Source organism: Malurus melanocephalus, unplaced genomic scaffold (assembly GCF_030028575.1).
Source record: "Malurus melanocephalus ecotype Western Australia unplaced genomic scaffold, MMel_1.1 scaffold_392, whole genome shotgun sequence".
NCBI lineage: Eukaryota > Metazoa > Chordata > Aves > Passeriformes > Maluridae > Malurus > Malurus melanocephalus.
This window is the reverse complement of record NW_026623624.1, coordinates 63,927-85,834: the sequence shown is the minus strand read 5'-3', so window position 1 is coordinate 85,834 and position 21,908 is coordinate 63,927. Positions and strand designations below refer to the sequence as shown.

Sequence of the window (21,908 nt, the reverse complement as noted above, 5' to 3'; positions counted from 1 at the left end):
TTTCAGGCTTTATACTGTCCTTATAGCAAAACTTGCATTTATCCAAGAGTACAAAAGCAAAGAAATATTTCATAGCACAGAGAGGTTTCTATGTGAGTTTGCAGGAGCTCCAGATTTGCTGAATATTTCTGCAAATCCRGGTTTTGGTGTTTACTGTGTGTTTTTATGTGCTGCAGCACTGAAAGGTTTCTCTGACTTTCAGAGACATTTATTGAGAGCAGATTGTACCATATCACAACCTTCAGCCACAGCCAACGTTCTCGTACACAGCGCTAATGAGTCCKAGAGGTAAAAACATCTCTGTGCAATAGTTTGGCCTCAAAAGAAATGCTGCTCTGATGTCAAAGGTGKCTCAGATGTTGTCCTGCACTCAGCTGCTGTGAAGCAGATGCTGAGAGCACCGACTGTGTTCAGTASCACTGAGCTCTTGTAACTCCTCACCACCTGAATTCCAAGAGCAAGCAGGGAAGGATATTTTGTGTTTTTATTGTTTCTCTTCTCYTTGCTCTTAATGCACCTCAGTGCCAGAGCCTGGCTGTGTGAAGTGTGGAGGCTGAGGATGTGTTTTAAAAGATTTCTTTAAACTTGCATTCTTTCCACTTACTTTTAGAAGACTTTGGATCAGGGGAGGCTATCACAGTCCTGTGACACCTGTCAGAAGTGTGGGGTGTTGTTTGCAAAAAAAACTGAGAAAAAAATACAACATGATAAAACTGTATCTCAGTTATGGCAAAGTCAACAGCCATCAAACAGCCTTATCAAGTTTGTTATCACTGTGGATAATGTGCTACTATTGCAAGTTGCACAAAATAAGGGCAGTGACTCACAGATTGAATACAGAACACAGTATACATCTTTAGGGGAGGTAAGGCAGGTATACATATATAATCTGTCATATATATGTATATACATRCACCATCTGTCCCTTCTGCCAGTCAGAATAGTAAATTGTGTACAGTCCATCTGTGGTCAATCTTTCATATAGTTTCATTTCTATAAAGTTTGGAAATATTTAATCTCTTTCACATCCGGTCATACCAATGAAATACTGCATGGTATATAATAAATAAAAATTATTAGGTTATATAAATAAACAGGTTACCGGTAAATGGCTTTTAAAGGGAACYACCTGAGTGGGGCTTGGTCCTGGCCTGGGGACATCCCCAGCAMGGTCAGCAATCACTCCTGCTCTGTTCATTGACACAGGAATTATGGCATTTTGGTCTGTGCAAGGCCARAATTCAACAGAACAGGTGGGAGAAGCTGGGGATGGGGCACTGGTTGTCCACTCTTCTGTATCCTCTCCTCTTTCCTCCCACTGGGAGCACAGTGCAGTGGTAGTGCTTAGCAMGTCTTTTAGAGCAAGCCAACCATTTTTGAACAATTTATTTACATAGGCAGAGGAGAAATAGCTTCTTGGCAACTGTGTACACACCAAATGCCAATTTTCTATTTTAACTCCTAGACACAATGGCAATTGGCTTGTTTGAAAGATGACAGATTATGAACTGAAGGGAGAGCTAATGAGGGGGGAGCAAACACAAGCTCAAATCTGCACTTTTCCAGCTCAGTGCCTCACTTTAGAGCTGGGTGAAACACTTGAAATTGGGTTTGGGCCSAAGGAGCTTTTGGAATAACCAAACCAATTTATTTTTAGCTCCAAATGTGGAGTAACTTTAAAATAGAAGTGAAAAGCTGGAGAATCCAGGAAAACAAGGAAGACTGTGAGAACCAGTCAATAAGGCTGAAACCCAGGCTGCTTCTGAGCACCCACAGGGTAGATGGCTCTTCCCTTTCTTGTTGAAAGGAGTTAGGAAGGGGCAAGAAATGAAATCCATAAAAGGTGAATCATTGTTATTCACCAGCAATTAGCTTTGCCTATTAAAACTGTTGAGTATTACTCAGATGGCGTTCCTAGCACCACATTATTCAGGGAGTTAACAGGAGGCTGGCAAAAAAATACTCCAGCTATCCTTCAAAAAATAACCAAAAGCCAACATATTTCATGCCTCCTTCTCCAGAACCACCTGGGTCCATCCCTTAAAGGAAATAAATCACAGCTCCTCTATCTCTACCTTGGCATGAGGCCTTTTAAGATGGCAGAGCCATAGTTCTGCCCACACCTGGTTTAACCGTGTGTGTAAGAGGGAAAAAGTRCTGCAATTGCTTCATTTCTCCTCTTTTCTGATCAGTGCTGGTGATAATGTTTTCCTTGTTATGGCTTGTAGACTCCAGCTCACTGCTGTGTTGAAGCACAGGAAGGCTCAAATCTAACTCTTAAATAAAAAAAAGGTTTTGGTTCCAGCACAGCATGTTTGTAAAATATCTACTGACAAGTCAGAAAYTGTTCCACATGGCCTGTAAAACATATGTTAAAAATTATGCATCATAGACCAGCTTTAAATTATTCATTTTTAATTCCTTCAGCCTTGAAGGRCCTTTAAACATTGACTACTGAGAAACAATCCTGCCACCGAGGGAACAGCTATAAAATAAAAAACTGGCTACTTAAAAATATAGAGAAAAATGCTTYACCTAGGCAGAGTTTCTGAATTTTAAAATATGAATAAAGGGCTGGATCCTCACTTGGTGAAAGCTGATACTGCTCCTTTGAAGTCTGCATAACTATCCCCCATCAGCAGTTGAAAGCCCCGGCCCAGAGTTCAGAATAGCTATAGTTTCTCTACAYAAGACGACAAGCAAGATTTGCATGGAGAGTTCAAACTATTTCATATTCACTGAGCTGTTGAGGAAATACTGTCTGTGMAACAAATCCTGGATTCTTTCCCAAAACCATCTAAATGACACTTGCTAGCGAAATGCTACAGCACAAGGGGGATCGGATCCAGCGTGCAGGGTCGGACCCTGCTGTAATTCTGGTGGTGTTATCACAGAGCACTTGTCATCTCCGTGCTTGCTGGGGTGCATCAGGGAAGTTGAGAGCATCTGAAGGAATTTACTGAGTGTAACACTGAGAAAACAAGGAGAAATAGGCTCCACACTTGCTGTTTCAGGTGGATTTTTGGTCTTGTTCTCTGCTCTTCACTCAGCCAGGTGCTGGCAGAGAGCTGTGGATCTTCTCAGTGCTCTGCACTCCTCCATGCTGCACCCAATCCTGGTTTTGTGCCTTCCTGAGGCAGTTCTGGGGCAAGAACACTCCTCTCCTGCCTTGCTTTGCAGAACAGAGCCTTTCTGAGCAAACCCAGCCACTGCAGAGCTCGCCCCAAAACCTCCTCTTGCAACTTGTGATCAAGGTTGGTGTGGCTGGAGAGCTGCACTGATCTCACCTCTTGTGTACTCCAGAGAAAATGTGCAGGGACAGACAGGACTGAAAATAAAAAAGAAAAAACAAAAAAGCCAAAAAAAACAAAAAAAAAAAAAAAAAAAAAAAAAAAAAAAAAAAAAAAAAAAAAAAAAAAACAAACCCAAAAACATAAACACCAAAACCCAAAACCAACCAAACAAAAAAACCCAAACAAACTCTCACTGCCTTTCTTCAGTCATAGAATTACCAATTAGATTGGATTAGAACTGATTTTAAAGATCATTGTATCTCAAACCACTTGCCATCGACAGGGACATTTTCCCCTAAACCAAGTTGCTCGAAGCTCCATCCAGCCTGGCCTTGAACACTTCCAGGGATGGGCATCCACAGCTTCTCTGGGCAACCTGTTCCAGTGACAACTTAATTAACTATTACTAATTAATTCATTCCTGACTGCTGGATTAACCTTTTGTTGATTCAACCCAGCAAAACTTTATATKCTGTGTGATAATAAATTTACTGTTTTTTTGGATATATTCTTTTTCTCTGTTGAGCTCATGGACAGCCCARGTGTGGTACAACTGGTAGTGAAATGCAGAGTGCTCAGACTCTTCTTTTTTATCATTCTGTCACTCTCTCCATCCCTCAGAAATGCCAGGGAGAAATCTCCAAATGTGATACACAACCCTGTTACTGGTGAGCTGTTCCCCAGAGATGTTTTTGCATAAACAGACCCACTCACCCACTATTATTGTGAAGCAAATGAAGCACCAAATTTAACCAATTTGCCTGAAAGCATGAAAGTATCAAGGCAAAAAGCTAACAGAGACACTATGAGACGATCAAATTGGAGCTCCTCATCCCACCTCCAGCAAAGTCTAAAGCAGCTCCTGGGAAAAAGGAGTGAGCAGCTATTTAATAGACTCTTTCTACCACACAGTAATTCCTTGTGTTGATACATTCCTTGMGAAAGAAAACTAATGGGCTTTTTCTTTTTTTTTCTTTTTCTTTTTTTTTTAATGCTCATTACTTTAGATTAAATCCCTTCCAAACCCTGTTTATGAAGGATATAACACTACGCTGCTCTTCATCATCCAGAGGCAGGGTTTAGTGCTGGGGTGAGCCCCTTGAAGGGCTTGTATGGGGTTTTTGCTCTTCAAGCAGAGAGCTCAGGCTGTCGCAGGTGCTCTCACTCACGAAAATGCCAGCACAGCGCGGTACACGACGTGACACCGGCCCAAATTCACACTCCAGCTTTCACTAATATAACTCTATGGAAACAAGCTCAGCGRTGATTGATGAATTACAGCTCCTACACAGCACGTTACAGTTTCCAGTGGAAGTACGTTGCGCTGGATGKAATAAACCAACAGCGTGGGCAGTGYCAGTAACTGGATTAATCACCTGTAAACTCATCTGCCTCACAAAGGGAGTTGTGCACCGGTTGCCCGATGTTAAGGAACATGTTTTTCAGAGCTCAGGAATGCATTCTCCTCACTGATTTGTGCATGTTCACTATGCATGTTTGCTTGCTGACGGAGGGGTGGAGAAGATCAGAGATCATTTGCTTCTTTGGAGGTGCTATAAGCCCCCGACTCCTAGTCATGGTCCCAGTCTTTACATATCGACACTAGAAAAGCCAGCTTTATGTTGTTAAATAGTTTTAGCACGCACTTTATTATTTGAATGTGTCTCCCTGGGGAATTCTTTAATGATGCTGCATTCTTTTTAATTCTATACTTTTTTTTATAGTCACCTTAAAAATGTCTGATTSTGGACAGAAAGAAGAGGGCTGAAATATCTCTCCTCTAAAAGCAAGCTGAGATGGGGTATTGTTCAGCCCGGAGAAGTCACTGGGGAGACTTTATGGCACTTTTCAACACCTACAAGGGCTGCAAGAAAGCTGGAGAGGCAGTTTTTTCCCAAAGGAATGTAGTGATAGGACATGGGGGAACGGCTTTAAAACAAAAAAGCATCGTTAAATTAGACATTTGGAAGACATCCTTTCCTGWGAAGATGGTGAGACACTGGAAGAAGCTGCCCAGAGAAGTTGTGGATGCCCCATCCCTCAAAGGGCTCGAGCCCAGGTTCGATGGGGCTCTGAGCAACCTGGTCTAGTGGAAGGTGTCCCCTGTTAGAGTCAAGGAGGTCGAAACTGGAGTATCCTTAAGGACCCTTCCAACCTATGACTGAATATCCACTATGCGTTATTTTTATCAGCGATGTCACATACATTTTCTTAGAAGCGCAGAATTTCTTTCCATTTTCTCCGCTGCGATCACCTTTGTGATCCAAGCAGCCCAATTTCAGCCACAGCAGTTCGGGGGTTGTGYGGAACACAGACATTCCCGGGTGGTGATCCTTTAGGGAGGACCCGACGAGCGCCGGATTCCAACCAGCGGCGCGCAGGGGTGAGCYCGGGTTCGCATCGCACCTCAGCGCTGCGCAGCCCCGCTCCGCGCTTTGGGGAGGGKGATGGAGGGGAATGGGGGGAAAGATGGGGGGACAGATGGGGGGAGAGATGGGGGCAGTGATAGCGGGGGTGAATGGAGAGCTGATCAGGGGTGAGATGGGGGTGATGAGGGGGATGAGATGGGGGTGATGAGGGGTGAGATGGGGGCGGTGAGGGGGTGTCGGTGGGGTCCGCCCCTCCCAGTCCGGCCCCGAGGAGGAGCCGGCGGGGCCCCGCGCCGTCCACGTGGCCGAGGGCGCGCTATATGAGCGGGCAGGAAGCGGCGCGGAAGGAGCGAGGGGAGGGACGGGGGCTCGGAGCGGCTCGGCGGGCAGCGCCAGCACACACACGGACAGACGGACACACACACGGACAGAGCAGCGCCGGCCACAGCAGCGACCGTCCATCCATCCGTCCGTCCGTCCATTCCCCCGGCCATGGGGCTCGGCCGCCCGCCGTGAGTACCGCGGGACTCCCGCCTTCCCTCCCTGCCGCTCCTTCCTCCCGCTTACCTGCAGAGCCTCSGCTCCCTGCTGCTGCAGCACGCTCGGCGGGAGCCTCCCAGCCTCCTGACTCCTCGTTCGGCTGTTGAGTTGTTGGGGTTTTTTTTCTTTTTTGTAATTTTTTTCTGTTATTTGGAAGCACGGGTGGCCCCGGCGCTGGCGGAGCGCGCAGCATCCTCCGGTTCGGTGCCCCGGCACTCCGGAGCGCGGAGCTTCGCCCCATCCAGCCGGGATTTCCCCGCTGGAGGGAGGCAGAGGGGAGGCGGCGGGAGCCGGGGTGGGCTCCGGAGCAAGGGGCACCTTCGGGTGATGCTCGGGGGGTGACAGCGCTGGGGAACCCCCTCTGGCTGCTCCACGGAGGGACCGGTCCTGCCCGGCACCGCCGAGACCCGCACCCTGATGGTTTTATTTCATTGCTTTCTCCCGTGGGTAGGCTGTGTGCCGGAAGAGTAAAGCCAGTGTTGCTCCGTTAGAGGGCAAAAAGCAGACTAGCTGTCTTAGGTATCCGCTCGCACATTCCTCCTTGAAGAATTAATTTGTAGTGGAGCATAAATAACTAATCTTCGAGGTTAGCAGTTTGTTTTTATTGTACTTGGTGTGTTTATCTCAGTAGCAAACATATATCCCGGGTCCTTAGTGTGATTGTGTGTAGTCCTGGCACAAAAGAAAAAAAAAAAAAAAAAAAAAAAAAAAAAAAAAAGAAAAAAAAAATACTTGATGTATATTTACTAATTTGAGGCACACAAGGTTTTTCAACTCTTTGTAACGGGTGGGCTTTTATGTATCCAATACATTGAAATAACTCATTCATGTAATTGTTGGTCTGAATTATATATTTGTCTACCGGGCACATATGTTGAAGGAAAAACCTCCTTAATTATGGATCTTTCAGAGAGATTGGAAGGGTGACAAAGCCCTTGTAATCTTTTGGGTCAATTTTCATAAGCTTCCAAAAGCTCTCTTTGAAAAGGAAATTAAATTTCAGTGTACAAAAGGGMCAGGAGAATCAAGGATATAAAAAAGAGAGTCTCTTATTCTACTTTGATCTTGTCCTCAGGAGTTCATTTACTTTGGTGCTCTTCAGTGACACAAGTTAAAATGAAGAGTTGCCTTTAACTGGAGTCTTCCTGCCTCTTGGCATTTCGGGAGGTACTCAATTAGCAGCACAACCTCTCCTGGATGTTATTTACACAGCTTCGGCTGGAGGGGTGGCTCTGTGTGAAACATCTGCTTGGAAATACTTGGCTTGTTCCATCCACAGCATCCTGTGCCATCCATGCCCTGCACCTTCCACAGCCCCTCCACAGTGTGTTCCCCCCTGGGTGATCTTTCCATCCCGATGCAGAGCCGGTGGTGCTCTGCCCGCTGTTCACAAAGCCTCGTCGGGGCTGCTCTGGTGTTAGAAGAAGTTGGGGCTGGCCCTGGGCTCCCTTTCCTGCTTCAAGCAAAAGTGGGATGGTTATCTGCAGGGCATGGCTGTGCTGGAGGTCCTTTCTGGGCTTATTCGGGAACCTGACAGTTTTTAATCTGCCTGAACACATGTTTGGGTGGTGGCTGGGGGTAAAGGAAGGAATGGTGGATGTGGATAAAAGGAGTGGATTTGTTTATTCATTAATAGCATTTGTTTTCTTGATTATCCTGGAAGAACAAACCCCCAGCAGAGGTCTATGGTGAACTTGGTGCTCTGTTTCTCTGCCAATTTGTCACTTCATTTACTCTATTTTGGTGCTGCTGTAGGGTAACATTTGTGTGTCAGGAGGTTTAAATCCTCTGCCTCAACAAAGTCTCGGTCTATGGTTCTGCCAAACCAGCTTTAAAGTTACCACTAAGTTTTTAAAGTACAGTTCTGCTAATAAACATTTATTTTACCTTTCTGCCTAGTAGGGTGTAAAAGCATTATCTCTGAAAGTGCAGAGGAAGAGAGAAATTGTATTACTTTTTCTTTTGGGTCATTCACTTGGTGTCTGATTCTTCAGGGGAGACAGTGAGTTGCCCTGTTTGTGTGAATTTGTCACAAATGCTGGCCAGAAAGGAACTTGAAACCTTCTTTGCAGTTTTTCTTCCAAAGTTGATTATGCTGCTAATGGTTACAGCCTCTCAACTGAGGAAGGTTGCTTTTCAAACTAAACATAATTGTGTATAAGACTTGGTATCTGCTTATCAATTTGCTTTTTTTGTTTATGTAAAACTGGGAGCAACTTGAGAGGAAATTAAGGTCATGCAAATGGCAGTTCCATCTTCTAGGTTATAAAAACATGTTTTATGTCAAGTGCGTTGCAAATGTTGCCATTAAATGATAGTAGAAATAAATTTTTATTTGGAACATCTTTTACACCTATTTTCAGAAGCGTTGTGAAGCAGAAACATGCTTTTAAAAAGCAGATGAGAGAGAGCAAACTCAGCTCCACAGCAAATTTCAAGTGTTGTTAATCCCACCACCTGGTGGAGCTTTTCACGGCTCTGGCTGAGGGAACTCTGAAAAGGATGCGTTTTTTGTCTTGTTTCAACACTGTCACACATGGAGTTGCTTTAACTTTTTTCTTTTACATGCCAGAGTTAATTAATTTTCTGTATCTTCTATACTTTGCAGTATAGGATTATCGGTGTCTTATCTGAAGCAGCAGATAGATGAACTGGTGAAGTAGGGGATAAAATTTTCACCTACCAGTGCTTTTTAAGTGGAAGAAATGTTTTTATTAACCAGCCCCTCTTCCAGGATACTCTGATGGAATCTTTCACTGCAACCTCAGTTAGCCTTGTACTAATATTTTTTTTTATATATAAATATTATAATAAAGTGTTTTTATTTACTAAAATACACTTGCTAAACAGCCTGTGTTCCATCAAGCTTGCAAGGAGAAGAGAAGCAGATGCATTTTGAATTGATCTGAGATGCCTGATGTAAGTTATTAAAACATGGGTATGAATTCTCAGGAATTAAGGTGCAGGATGGAGACATAGCATTACTGATATAGGTTATTGAAACATGGGTGTGAACTGCCAGGAATTAAGGTGAGGGATGGCAGACAAACCTTCCCCCCCCTTTCTGCCATAGTTTTGCCTGGCTGCATCAAAACCAGTGGGTTGTGTTTATGGTGTCCCTCTTAGCTGACAAACGAAAATTTAACTCAGAGGTATGCAAGCTGAAAGTAAACTCTGGGGTTATCTGACAGCTCACAATTCAGAGGAATCGCTTACAACAGCTGGAAAGCTCCTTGACCCTACAGACATTTCCTGTGCAAGGGATGCAGCCTTGAGGCGAAATGCTGCTGTGAAKGTTTGTGCTGCTCTTTTTGCCATCGTGCCTGTGGCAGCAGCCAGCAGACCAATGGAGGCCATGGCTATCCTAGAAATGTGGAAATTCCCATCTGCTTCTCCAGTCCTGGTRGGAATGGTGTGCCTGGTCTCATCAGTGGGGTGGAAAAACGCCTTTGTATCCCATCCAGARTGTGTCTGCATCCCTCTCTGCCATRTCTGAGTACTGATTCATTGCCCAGCAGGTATCTGCTCTGTGTCACCCAGCAGGTATCTGCTCCAGGGMGCTGGGAATCTCCTCCCAGCCTTCAGGGATCCTGGCTTCAATCAGTCTCATGGTGCTGTTTGAACTGCCCTATCTGTCCTTGTCTTCTGGTGCCAGTACAGACACATCTCTCTGTACAGACACCTGGTGTTGTATTTGAGACTTCTGGAAGGTGGGTTTGATGTCCAGGGAGTCTTCAATGGTACCTGAAATGTGTTTGAATTGACCCCGTGGGAGCTCTGTGTGTTTTCTGGGCACAAACCTCTCTCTCATGGAATAGACAACTTTATCAACACGAGTGGTCTCTATTTAGGTTGTGTGTCTGTTAGTTGTTCCAGGTTGTCACTTTGTGTGACCCCTGTTGTTCTGATAAGGGCTCTGGGYCACCCTGGCAGTAATTAACAGCAGCCACAGAGGAACTGTGTCACCCTTCTGGTCACCTTTCCCACTCTTACCCTAACCAAGTGTYCCATGCTCTGGTTTGTGAGCAGCAGGATCAAGTCACTTTGTGTGAAATGTCCTACAGGGCTTCAAAAAGCTCTTTTAAATCAGGGCTGCACAAGCCACTCAAGCTGTGAAATAGCTGTGGAATGTGGAAAATGGGGGTTCTTGGCAGACAGGGAGCTCTTTTTAAAAGAAACTCCYCATAGTATTGGTAGAAGCCTGCTCTGAAGTTAAATTGAGTGAGTTAAGATTAGGCATGTCATAAATTGTAGAGACTGTAGTAATGGTTAAAATGCAATTCTGGTGGAAAGGAGGGTGGAAAGCAATTCTTTCCTGGCTTTGCTGCACTTTGAACTGCCTGTGATTAGGTTGCTTCATCTAGACTGATGTGCACGTCCTTCCTTGGGGAGAAAAAGATTTGTGCCCTGTGTAYGAGATGACCAAACCTTTGAGCAGAGAGCAGTTGTACTATTTCAGGAAACCTGGAAACCTCATCAAGCCACATCTGTCTCTCTGGGCCAATCCCACAGCTATTTCTGCCAGGCAATTGCAAGGTATCCTAGACTGCAAAAGAGACACAACTCAAGTGGTTGAAACCTGCACCTGGTGACAAATATTTGAAGTGTGGCTTTCTTGCTCTGAGGACATCATCTCAGTAGAGCTTTTTTGGTTTGTTTGGTGTTTGTAGTAACTTTTCCATCTCTTTGTAAGTCCTTTGTCCCAGCAGTAGTTTTCAGTGCAGGTTCAACATTTTGGAGCTTTCCATCCCAAAGGATGTGAGAGGATGAGGAGGAATGAGTGACTGGTTAGAGCCCACAGGGTCTGAGCACTTCCCACCTTGCTGGTGTCTGACACAGGACTGCTGCTGGCATGAGGTGACCCCTCATACTCTTGGGATCCCCAAAACTTCTGCAGTGACTCCTTACCCATCACTTTGGAGGATTGTTCTGCAGAGTAAAAATTGGGACAGTGATGCTGAGTTATTAAATCTGATGTAATTTAAAAATGTCCCTGGACTAAATACTTGCTACTGACATTTTCCCAGGATCAGTGAGTTTTAGATTTTTTGTTGTTGTTGTTGTTGTTGTTGTTGTTTTTAGAGCTTTGGTACACCAATACAAAACAAAGGTTGTTCCTTTTAAAGGACACAACATTATTTCTAGAGGCTGGGTCTTCAATCAATGACTTAATCTTACTTATCTGAAATACTTTGTGTGCTGACACATCACAGTGCTGTACCAGCTCAAAAAAGGAATCTAATTCTATCAAATCTGCCAGCTCAGTTAATATGACCCTTCTAGGGAAGCATAAGTCATCACCTCCAGTTTTTTTAGGGAGGAATCAGATTCCCACTCCCAGCTCAAATTCAAAGCACAGTACATGTGGCTAGGTTTGGATATTTAAAAAAAAATTAAGCTACCTTCTTGCATCCTGGCACACAGATCAAATTGGAAGATGCCATCTGAATATTTGGGTTGAAACATAGCAGTTTGAGTCCTACAGAGAGTCCCTTGGGATTAATCTTAAAGCAGAGACCTGTGTTACTTCATCCTGAGACTTTACAAACTCGTGTAAAGAACATGGTCTAGGGCTACCTGAAACTTGAATCAGAGCTGACCTGACAGTTTTTGTCTCTTTTCTGACACTATAGAGTGCATCCAAAGCTGCCAGGGTGTGATAAGGACACCCATGCCTGTATCTTAAATTCCTTTAGCCTGATGCAATATGGTGATGCCTTTTGTAAAACCTGCAGTCTGCATCAGTGCAAGAGCAGCTGTGGATGCTATTGCTTCATGTATTTAATGCTTTCTCTTACTAGAGCTTCACTTAAATCAGGTTGTGCAAATGATCTGACTTTGATTTTTTTATTTTTTTTTTTTTTAATGCTGAGAAAAATATTCATTGGCATTGGATCAAAGCAATCTATAGTTAAGCAGAGGCAGGTCAAAATAATTATGGTTTTGATAAAGTGAGGCATTCTTGCATTTAGGTATACATAATTCCAGGTCTGTTTCAAAACYCTCAGGTAGTTAAAATTACTCCTTTTGAAAGAACCAAGTTTACCTTCAGAGATGTCAGAATGATTCCTCTGAATTTGATTTGACCTGCGTTGTCACAGTTTGTCAGCTAATGGCAACACTGATATTGTACCTGAATTTRGGGTTTTGCTTCTTTTCTCTTTGAAACTATTTTTGTACTGGCATTATTATTCTTAGGAAGGTTTACCCTATTTTTGTCTTCCCAGAGCCAATTCTATATATTTCAAGTAAGAAACRGATCTCTCCTGCTCCTCAGTCTAGTGCTTATTAGGAGAATTAGAACTCTTCCWTCTTGATCTCTATACTCTTTTCACATCCCATATCCTCTGTTTTTCCCCTTCAGATAAAATCTGCCTTTATTGAGAAGCAATGACTTTAYGATCAGCTCTTCTGTGGCTTCACTCTGCCTCTTACAAACAGACCTGCTCTTCTCAAGCAGCTGSCTTRATTCTAGCCTAAAAATGTAAACTGKCTCTTACAAAGTATCATATGGATGRTGCTAAGAGGAGGAAAACCATTGGGGAGGGTAGTGGGGGGGATGCTTTATAGATTTGGTAAAAAGCAGCTCCTTGCCTTTGGACTGCCAGAAATGCCTCTGGTGTCGCTTTGTGGTGTAAGTGGGGACTCTGCAGTGGATTCACAGTGAAAATCTGGGCAGGGGACACAGCTGTGGGGTCAGGGGATATGGCTTTGCTTAAAGATCACAGCTGTAGGTGAAAGGTGTCAGCTCTACCAAGATTGTTCTGATATCTGCACTGTGGGGATGTGAGGTGTGCATGGAAATACAAAACGTGTGTGAGATACTGAGAGCTTCTTCAGAGCTTCAGGAGAGTTTTTTCCTCATTTCCTCTGCATTTCTGTCCTTCCTGAGTAGACACTAAAACATCCTTCAGTCCTGCTCCTCAGGTTTTTTCCCTGTYATGGTTTAACCCCCCAGAGAGCAGCTAARCCCCACACAGSCACTCTCYCACATTCCCTGCAGTGRGAGAGAGCTGCAAGGGTAAAAGTGAAAAAACTCATGGGTTCAGACCTGTTTAATACGTAAAGCAYGAGCTGCMCGTGCCAACAAAGCAATCTRAGGAATTTATTCATCACCTCCYATGGGCAGGCAGGTGTTCAGCCATCCCAGGAGAGCAGGRCTCCATCCCACATGATGGTARCTTGGGAAGATAAATGCCATCAACAATGCCATCAATGAACATGCCTCCCTTTCTTCTTCTGCTCCCATCTTTGTGTGCTGAGCATGATGCCCTGTGCTGTGAGCTTGGGTCACTTGGGGTCAGCTGTCCTGGCTGTGTCCCCTTTYAGTTCCTTCTGCACCCTCTCTGGTGGGGTGGGAGAGGAGCAGAAAAGGCCTTGGCTCCATGTGAGCAGCAATGAAAACCTCCCTGTGTTATCAACACTTCCCAGCACAAATCTGAAACACAGCCCCACACCACCCACTGTGAAGGAAATTTACTGTCCCAGCCGAAACCAGCACAGTCCCTCTGCTGTGTGTTCCTCCTCTCAGCAGTCCTGTTTCCACAAATTCTCCTTGCTCCAAGGGAACAGGCTATTCCTTCAGCTCCCATGCTTTATTCTCTGCCTGCCAGCATCAAAGTGAACAAAGAGAGCAGGAGAGCCAAGGACACTTAAACTTTGCATCTGAGGACAAGTGTGTGGTGTAGGGAGGACACTTGTGGTGGAGAGCTTGGAGTGAGCTTGGAGAGCCAAGGTGTGCCCTTGCCCAGCTCTCTGCTCCAGTTTTTCCAGGTGTCAAGGACAGTATTTCAGTTTCTTGGAGGTTTAGTTCAGCCTGTAAAGTGCTTGGAGACTCCAGTAAAGATGTAAACATTGCCCTTTTTCACCAACAGCTTGATTTTTGAACTACAACAGTAAAAGGAAATCTTCTACCACATGGAGAAAAGAGCATTAGAGAAGGAATTCACTCTTTACCACTCCACTGAGTTGTGCAGTCATCAGAGATGTGCAAAAGCACAGCACAAATGATCTGTATTTGTTTTGTTTACTACAGTGAGGTTATCACCATAGTGCTGTGAGGATTGTGCAGTTTGGTGCTTKATCCATGTTCATTCTCTGGTTTTGCCTGCCTGGGTCCTCAGACCTTACAGAGGAACATAAAGTGTCATTGACTCACTGTGGCTGTCACAGCAKATTTCCTGTTAAAAGGTAAGCAAAAATAGACATGCAAGAGCAAAAACTGCTTCAGTCCTGGAGTTACAGAGAAACAAGCCTGTATTGTTGTGGCAGGATGTGTGAAACAGCAGCAGCTTCACGACTTTTGTGATAAAACTGTGGGGATGCTGGAGCTGTTCTGCRTTTAAATCAGTGTCTGTCCAGTTCAAAGGCAAAAATGTGTGTGGGACAGGGTCTCAGATGCTGTGTRCAGGTTCAGGTAGATGATGCCAATGGCTCTTCCCTCATCCAGTAGCCTTGTAGGACCCTTGTAAGCCCATTGTAGAAGGCCAAGTTGTCAGGAATAGCTTGACATAATATTCATAACACAGACAATAATTACACTGACAAAAGTTGGGTGTTAATGCCCAGTTAAGACACTGATTTGTGTTTCTCCARAAGTTCTATAACTCTGCTGTGTAAGATGCCCAATATTTCAAAGAAATTTCCTCAAGCAACCACATAGCTGATTGTGAGGCCAAAGAGCAAAGGAGCAGGAGATGRATACTGGCTGTTGAAAAATACAAYGTTATTGAAAAATACAAGTTGATACAGTAATTGCAGAAGTGGCTAAAACAGTTTGCTAGTAGCAAAGAAACAAAGGAATTTAGAACAAGCTGCTTCTCTGCAAGGCAAAAGTCTCCTGTTGMTGCTAAGTTAAGTGTTGGCAGAGGATGTTGCTGTGTAATTCCAATTCATTTTGGAATGTTTTTARTAGAGGAAAGAGATGGAGGTGTGTATGGAAAAGAGTCCCTATTATCCAATCTAAGCTTCCCCTGATGCAGCTTGAGGCCATTTCCTCTCGTTACTTGGGAGAAGACACCAACCTCATCCTTTCAGGTAATTGTGGAGTTTTCCCCTCAGCCTCCTTTTCTCCAAGTTAAACACCTTCAGCTGCTGCTCTTAAGACTTGTATTCCAGCCCCTTCTCCAGCCCTATAAAGCTAAAATTCTACCAGACTAAGGCAAAAGTGCTCAGTGCAACTGCTGTCTCTGCTGTTTTTGGAGAAAAGCTCCCTCCACTCCAGGGACAGTAGCCCTTTGTCCCGTTGCCTTGGAATACCAAAGTGCTGTCTGTGGTCACTGTCATCACACTGAGAAACAATCCTAAGAAATCTGCCCCATTTTCAAGTGATTATTTTGGAAAAAGGGCAGTTGTCTTGTGAGAACAAGCCAAACCAAGAGTTACATCTTAGTGCAGCAGGAAGCAGTCCTTAGGTCCTCCTCAGGCAAGCTGTCAGAGACTCACACACCCATCTTTTCTTCTTTTTTTGTGTATGTATGAATTTTTAAAGAACCATTGCTCAAATGTCTTTTCCCTAATTTATCTTACCCCATGCAAACTCAGAGGTTCTCTCTATTTTKTGAAATAAACCCACCAGGCATAGTTTCATTTTGGAAAATGGCTTTTCAGCAAGGTGTAACTCTCTCCTGAGGTTGCTCTCAGAGCCACCAACCATATTTTTGGCATGTCTCTGAGTTTGGAAAATATTGTGAGTCTGGCTGTTGTCTGCCAGGGGAGTTTTTACACCTTTACTGTCTTGTTTGGAAATTTAGTGGCACTGATGTGCAGAAGATCTGTGTGTGAGGAGCTTCTCATGGAACAGACTGGAGCTGGAACAAGACCCCAAGGCAAAGTGATGCACTTTCTATGGGATTTCAGGCTTGCTTGGCAGAGGGGCACACAGTGGGGATGGGATTCCCAGGGTGGCATGTAACCCTTCCCACCCTTGGAAGAGACCAGKTGGCTTTACAAGGCAGCTTTTCACAGGGTGAAACTTGGTGTCGCTGGGACTGGTGTCACCTGCTGCCCTGCTGGCACCCTCCTCCCTTAAACAGTGGGATGTGGCACGCTGCCACCAGTGCCCAAGGTTAAGTTAAGGGCAAACCCCGGAGAAATCAGATTCTTTTGAAAAGTATCTCTTTCACAGTCCCTCATCTCTAGAAAGGGAACCCATCCAAATTTGCCTTTGTTACTTTTGTATCTGCTCAGGCTTCATTTGACAACATTTCTTGGAGATGGAAATTCTGTTATTAGGGTGCTGAGCTGACACTTTTCTGAATATTAAGAACCTCTTGCTTTTATRTAGCTGTCAGAATCAATCTTTCACATCTCTCTACTGCCCTGCTCTCTTCTAAGCTGATTGCTCTCCTGGGCAGGTGAGTGGKGGCATTGTTTTGCCTGGCACCGACAATATTGACTTCCAAGGATATGAGGGTGTTTCTGCATCCTGGATCCAGCTCTGTGTTTTGTTTATGATACTCTCTCCTGTCAGAAAGAAATGCTGCATAACAGTTTGCCCTTTCTCCAAGAGAGAATAGGGTCGTGCACGGTAACCTTGGGTATGGACTTGTCGTGTCTAGTGAGCTCATTAGGGCTTGATCTGCTCATTACCTGGAGACTGTTGAAGGCAAGCCCAAAATATTTCAGAAGTCAGCGAGGGCAGCATGCTTCCCTCTGAGTGAGCATGGGAATGTTGCTCAGCACATGTATTTGAATCAGCTGCTGCAGCTGAGGTTTACAAAGCTTGTGGCTTCTCATAATCTGTGAAACACATGGCAATTGTATGAACAGGCTTGTTGGTGGCAGTTCCTCACCCAAAGCCAGCAGGACTSTTCCATCTGAGTAGCAGAGCCCTTTCCTTAGAACCATCAATCATCACTCTCTAAGAGTCCAGTTGAATCTGAATAAAAATAAAATTTTCTTTCTTACTCTTCCCTTCCCAAAGTAAATTATTCCATAGGTGTGACAGCCCTTGCCAGTCCACTTACAACTCCTATAGAATTTCAGCTTCCTGTACGAAATTGTTGGGATGAGGGATGGTTGACAAGATGTTCTTCCTCAAGGGTCACAGGACAAGGGATCCTTGTCAGCAGTACATGGTGAAAGGTTTCAAACTTGAGGAGTGATCTTTAAGGTGTGCAGCAGGCACCCACTGGTTAATATTGGTTTAGATTTTTTTTCAGGAAGTGCAGAACAAAGCCACAGCACTRGCATTACACATTAAAGGTGACCTTCAGCCTGCCCAGTTGGCTATTTTAGGAGGCAGAAGTGATGTAAACATCATGGCAGGGAGACTGAAACACTTGTTGTGGTTTAACCCCAGCCAGCAGCTCACTCCTGGGTTGGGGGGAGGATCAGAAGGGTAAAAGTTGGGAAACACATGGGTTGGGATAAAGACAGTTWAATAGGGAAAACAAAAGCCAAACACACAAGTAGAACAAAACAGAGAATGAATTTGCTCTGGGCAGGCAGGTGTTCAGCCACCTCCAGGAGAGCTGGGTCCTGTCACACGTAACAGTTGGTTTGTGGTTTGTTTTGTTTTGATTTTTTTTGTTTGGGTTTTTTGTTTTTTTGGTTTTTGTTTTTTTTTTAAAGCACAAGGGTTATTTATGAACTTTGTAGGCAAAAGTATTTTGCAATGCCAAACACCTTCTATTGGGTGTTCAGAGCAGAACTTTCTTTGCTCTTCAGCTCAGAKTGCTTTAGACAGAATGAGAGAAGGACATGAAGGAGAATTGCTTTGTACTTAGCAGAATTAGAATAAGCCCACAAGCACATGGTTTGTACTTTTTAATTCCAAGAGCTTGTATCTGATCTCACTCCTGTTAAGCCCTGAAGGGATTATTCCTGATTTACGCCATGCTGAATGAAACCAGAATCTGGCCCTGAAAGCCTGTTTGTACTTCAGACACTGTCCCAAGGCAGCGACCTGCAAATATGAAAAGGAGCCCTGAGTTCCCGTGGGTTAATTGTTTGAATTTGTCAAGCTAAGTCGACTACAGCTTGTTTAGCAGGGAAATGGTACTGCAAAAAACTCAGGCTAGAACCCATTTAAACCCATCTCCTGGGCTAATAGGAGGTAATCAGAGGACCCTTTTTGGTACAACACYGTGCTCTGTATTTGCATAGCACCTTTCATCTGAGGATATTAAATAACTACTTCATTGCAATTCTGGAAGCTGTTCAGCCAGACAAATCTCTTTAATGACCTGCAGTGACTCTGGTTGCTACCAGTGAAGCAAAAATAAGTTAGTACATTGAGTSTCTGGTCATGAGTGGCATCTGTAAGGAGAGGTCTGCACCCTAGAACAGTGTGAAGCTGTTAGCTGAAWATACTGGAGTTTCTGGAATAAAGGCTATGGCATACTTAGCTGCTGAGAAGAAAATTGATTTTTATTAGCACAGGTTCAGTTAATGTTCACTGAGACAGGTACCAAAGGCAAATGTACAGTTTCAGGGTGGGAAAGCACAGGTTGCCTTTTAAGCCTTCATGCCGACTCCTTTACAGCCCCAAATTAACATTCTTTTTATTCATGTTTTGATTGTCTACATGCTCATTTTTAAAGCTSTGTTTATATTGGGATTTAAAAGAAAGTTGAAAACACCTTTTCACAGGGCTGCTCTAAAGGAATGTGGTATATTATTATAAACCTGTGCATATTCTCAAATGAACACATCACCTTTGTCATTGCTGCAAAGCACAATTTTGGTGTAGTGACACATTTACAGTGTTTGAACTATCAGAATGCAACCATAAAGCAGGAACCAGATGGGTGGCCCCATGCAATGCCCCCCCTATGTCCTTTTAGAGTTTGTTTTTTGAATTCTAYCATCAGCTCTGGTTTCCCAATAGCTGTCTCTTTTCCATGTCAATTTGAGATGCTCCAATCTTTAAACTACATTGCTTAGATGGCAGTGGAGGGTCCTGTCTTTATGGCCTGTAGGATACCTACAGAAAAAATAGCCGTAATAGTCTTTCCATCTATCGTGACCTGCAAAGTTGGTGATCGACTCGCAAGGGTCATGCCTCCAACACCTGTAACCGCTGTAGTAGCTTCTTGTACTGGCCAATGGGCTGGCCAATGGTGTGGAGACACTATGCTAGAATCAGCTCCAGTGTTGAGGAGCCCTGAAAGGACATGTTCCTCTTCCTGGTATGTAAGTGTCACTTTTCGTTTAGGTCTATCATATAAATTCAGTGTGAGTAGGGTGAGTCCTCCTGTTGAGCCAAAGCTGCCTTCTTCTCTGGAGGTGTCCTCTGCGGGGTTGATGCTCTTAGTCATTTGTTCTAAGGGCACCACTTGGGCAATTTGTTKTCCTTTTTGGATCTTTACTGGAGGAAATGGGATATAGGCCATAATCATAATCTCTCCTGTCTAATCAGCATCAATTACCCCAGGCAGTACAAATAGTCCCATCATAAGATGCCGAGGATCTTCCTAGTACCAGCGCTCCGACAGCTTGCCCTTGTATCAAGATGGGTCCTTTAACTTTAGTAGAGATTTTGTGTGGTTGCGTTGTCAAGAGTACAGTCTCTACTGCGGCTGCCAAGTCCATCCCGAGGCTTCCCCTGGTAGCTGGCTGCAGTGAGCTGGCTGGTTGCAGAGCTCGGGTTGGATCACAGCGGCTCATTGTGTCCCAGCGCGGCTGCCGTGGTTCGCGCTGGCCCTTGAGTTTCCCTGCCGGCGTCGACAAGCTCTAGTGTTGTGTGTATCGGATTGACATTTTACACACCATACTCCCATTGCAGAGCAGTCTCGACGAATGTGACCCATTCTCCCGCATCTGAAGCATTTCACTCGCCTGGTTTGACGTGGATTAGTCACTGCAGATGCTTGGAGAGGTGCAAGAGCAGCTAACAACAGATTCTGTGATACCTTCACCTGTKCCTGGAGCGCCTTTGCCTGCTCTTGAAGACCCAAGCTTATCTGTTTCAATGCRTCTACCACAAAATCTTGTGGTTCGACCTGCATTGATGCTATCCTTTCTCGTGCCTCCTCTATTGTCCAATCTGCCCCCAGTGTGTTAAATATATTCCGAGTAGCCGGATTGCAATTTTGCAATGCACATTGTTTCAAAACAGCCCCTCGGATATACTCAGGCACTCCAGCTCTCTGAATAGCAGCGGCAACTTTATCAATAAATGCCTCAAATGTCTCTTCTCGTCCCTGTTTTATCCCCATATAGAGAGGTAAACCACCTGGCTCCTTCACTAAATCTATAGCCCTGCRAACCAATCTCATTGCTTCTCGGCATTTATCTGGCCCAATGTTGGCTTGTTTCTCTGTACGTATGTATGGACCTGTCCCCATCAATTCGTCTACAGTGACACCGTGAAGCGGATCCCCCGGCTTACGCTGCACTGCTACAGCAGCATTGACCTCTGCTTGCCAATGTGAATTAAACAACAATTGCTGATGGTGTGTAAAAATCCATTTTGCAATTSCTCGACAATCAGCAGGCAGTAAAACCTGAGTGCTCCACAAATAATCAAGCATTTGTTTCACCTGCTCACTAGTAACTCCGAATTGGCTAACTGTTGATTGTAATTGAGATAACAGGTCCCAATCTAATGGCGTTATGGTTGCCAACGTCTCCCCTCCTTCTTGCGGCTGAAAGGTCACAGGACAAGTAAACTGTGCTGCTGCTTGAACCATCTGATAGTCCCCCTTCTCCATTCCTTCCCTCGCCAAAGCCGCCCAAGCCTCACGATGATCCCGAGCCAGGGCCCCCGCTAGGTCAGATTCTGCCCCAGGAATTGGCTCACTAGCAACAATGGGATCTGGAGCCGACGGCTCCCGTTCCGGAGGTACTGGTGGGGCRGATGGCARGGGTTGTATCTCCGKATYGGAGGGTAARGRTGGGGCAGGTGGTTTTTCGTCAGCCTCTACATCTGCGGSTCGCACAGGAGGCAACCGCACAGTGGAAACCAAAGGAGGAAGTGGCGTCCCATCTAAGCCATTAGTATAGGAGCTATTTTGTTTCTGTGCAGCTACTGCCTGTTGGGCTGCCTCCTGCTCTGCTTGATGTTGTAGCAATTCATTATGCACTACCATCCACAACTTCCCCATTTTCTTGGCTGTTTTATCATCTGCTAACACCAGGTCCCATAACTTATCCCTAAACTTCCGCCACTCAAATAATGAATGCACCGTATGAGGGTTCTCAAAAAATCCCTTAGCATACCCAAAAGCTAACAACCCTGGCAATTCCTTATGCAAATCAATTCCCTTAACCTGCCTTTTTTGCAAAAATGCAGTAAATAAATCATATGCTGCTTGCCTATCCATACCTATRYRTCAGCGCTGTTGCAGCTCCCCAAGGTCTCAGCCGGGTACGTCTTTACGCTGCCCAGGGCTTGGAGCCTTTCGCCTGAAGCTCTTGTTGCCGTCCCTGCCGYGAAGGGACCTGATCTCCCACTTYGATCCTCCTCTCCGTGGTGGTRTCACGTCGTCTCCGCGGYGTATCACGTCGGGGTCACCATTTTKTGGAAGAGCCGAAGGAAGRCAAGCACACCCGATGATGATCAGCAAGTCTCAATTTTATTTTGGGACTTCCGTGTTTTTATAATCAAGATAATAAGCTCATACTTATTGCAAAACATAGCTCATCATTGGACAATGCAATAATGGTCAATCCCACCCCTATGTGCCCACTTGCGGTTACATTTCTTCAAACCTTTGCTGATCTTGCCTTTGCTGATAATAACGGTCAGCCTCCCGTATTG

General features: G+C 44.7%; 1 protein-coding gene across 2 annotated transcripts in view; it reads left to right on the top strand.

Moving 5' to 3' along the window:
* The window catches only part of ST3GAL1 (ST3 beta-galactoside alpha-2,3-sialyltransferase 1), a 94,650-nt gene that overhangs the window by 13,036 nt on the left and 59,706 nt on the right, over positions 1-21,908 (top strand). Inside the window, exon 1 of one of the 2 annotated variants that reach the window (XM_057379179.1) lies at positions 6,125-6,174. The exons of the other annotated variant lie outside the window; for it this stretch is intronic. The gene's annotated coding sequence lies outside the window, so the exon portion shown is untranslated. Of the gene's footprint in view, positions 1-6,124; positions 6,175-21,908 lie in introns of those variants that run through there. 2 annotated transcript variants of the gene reach the window in all.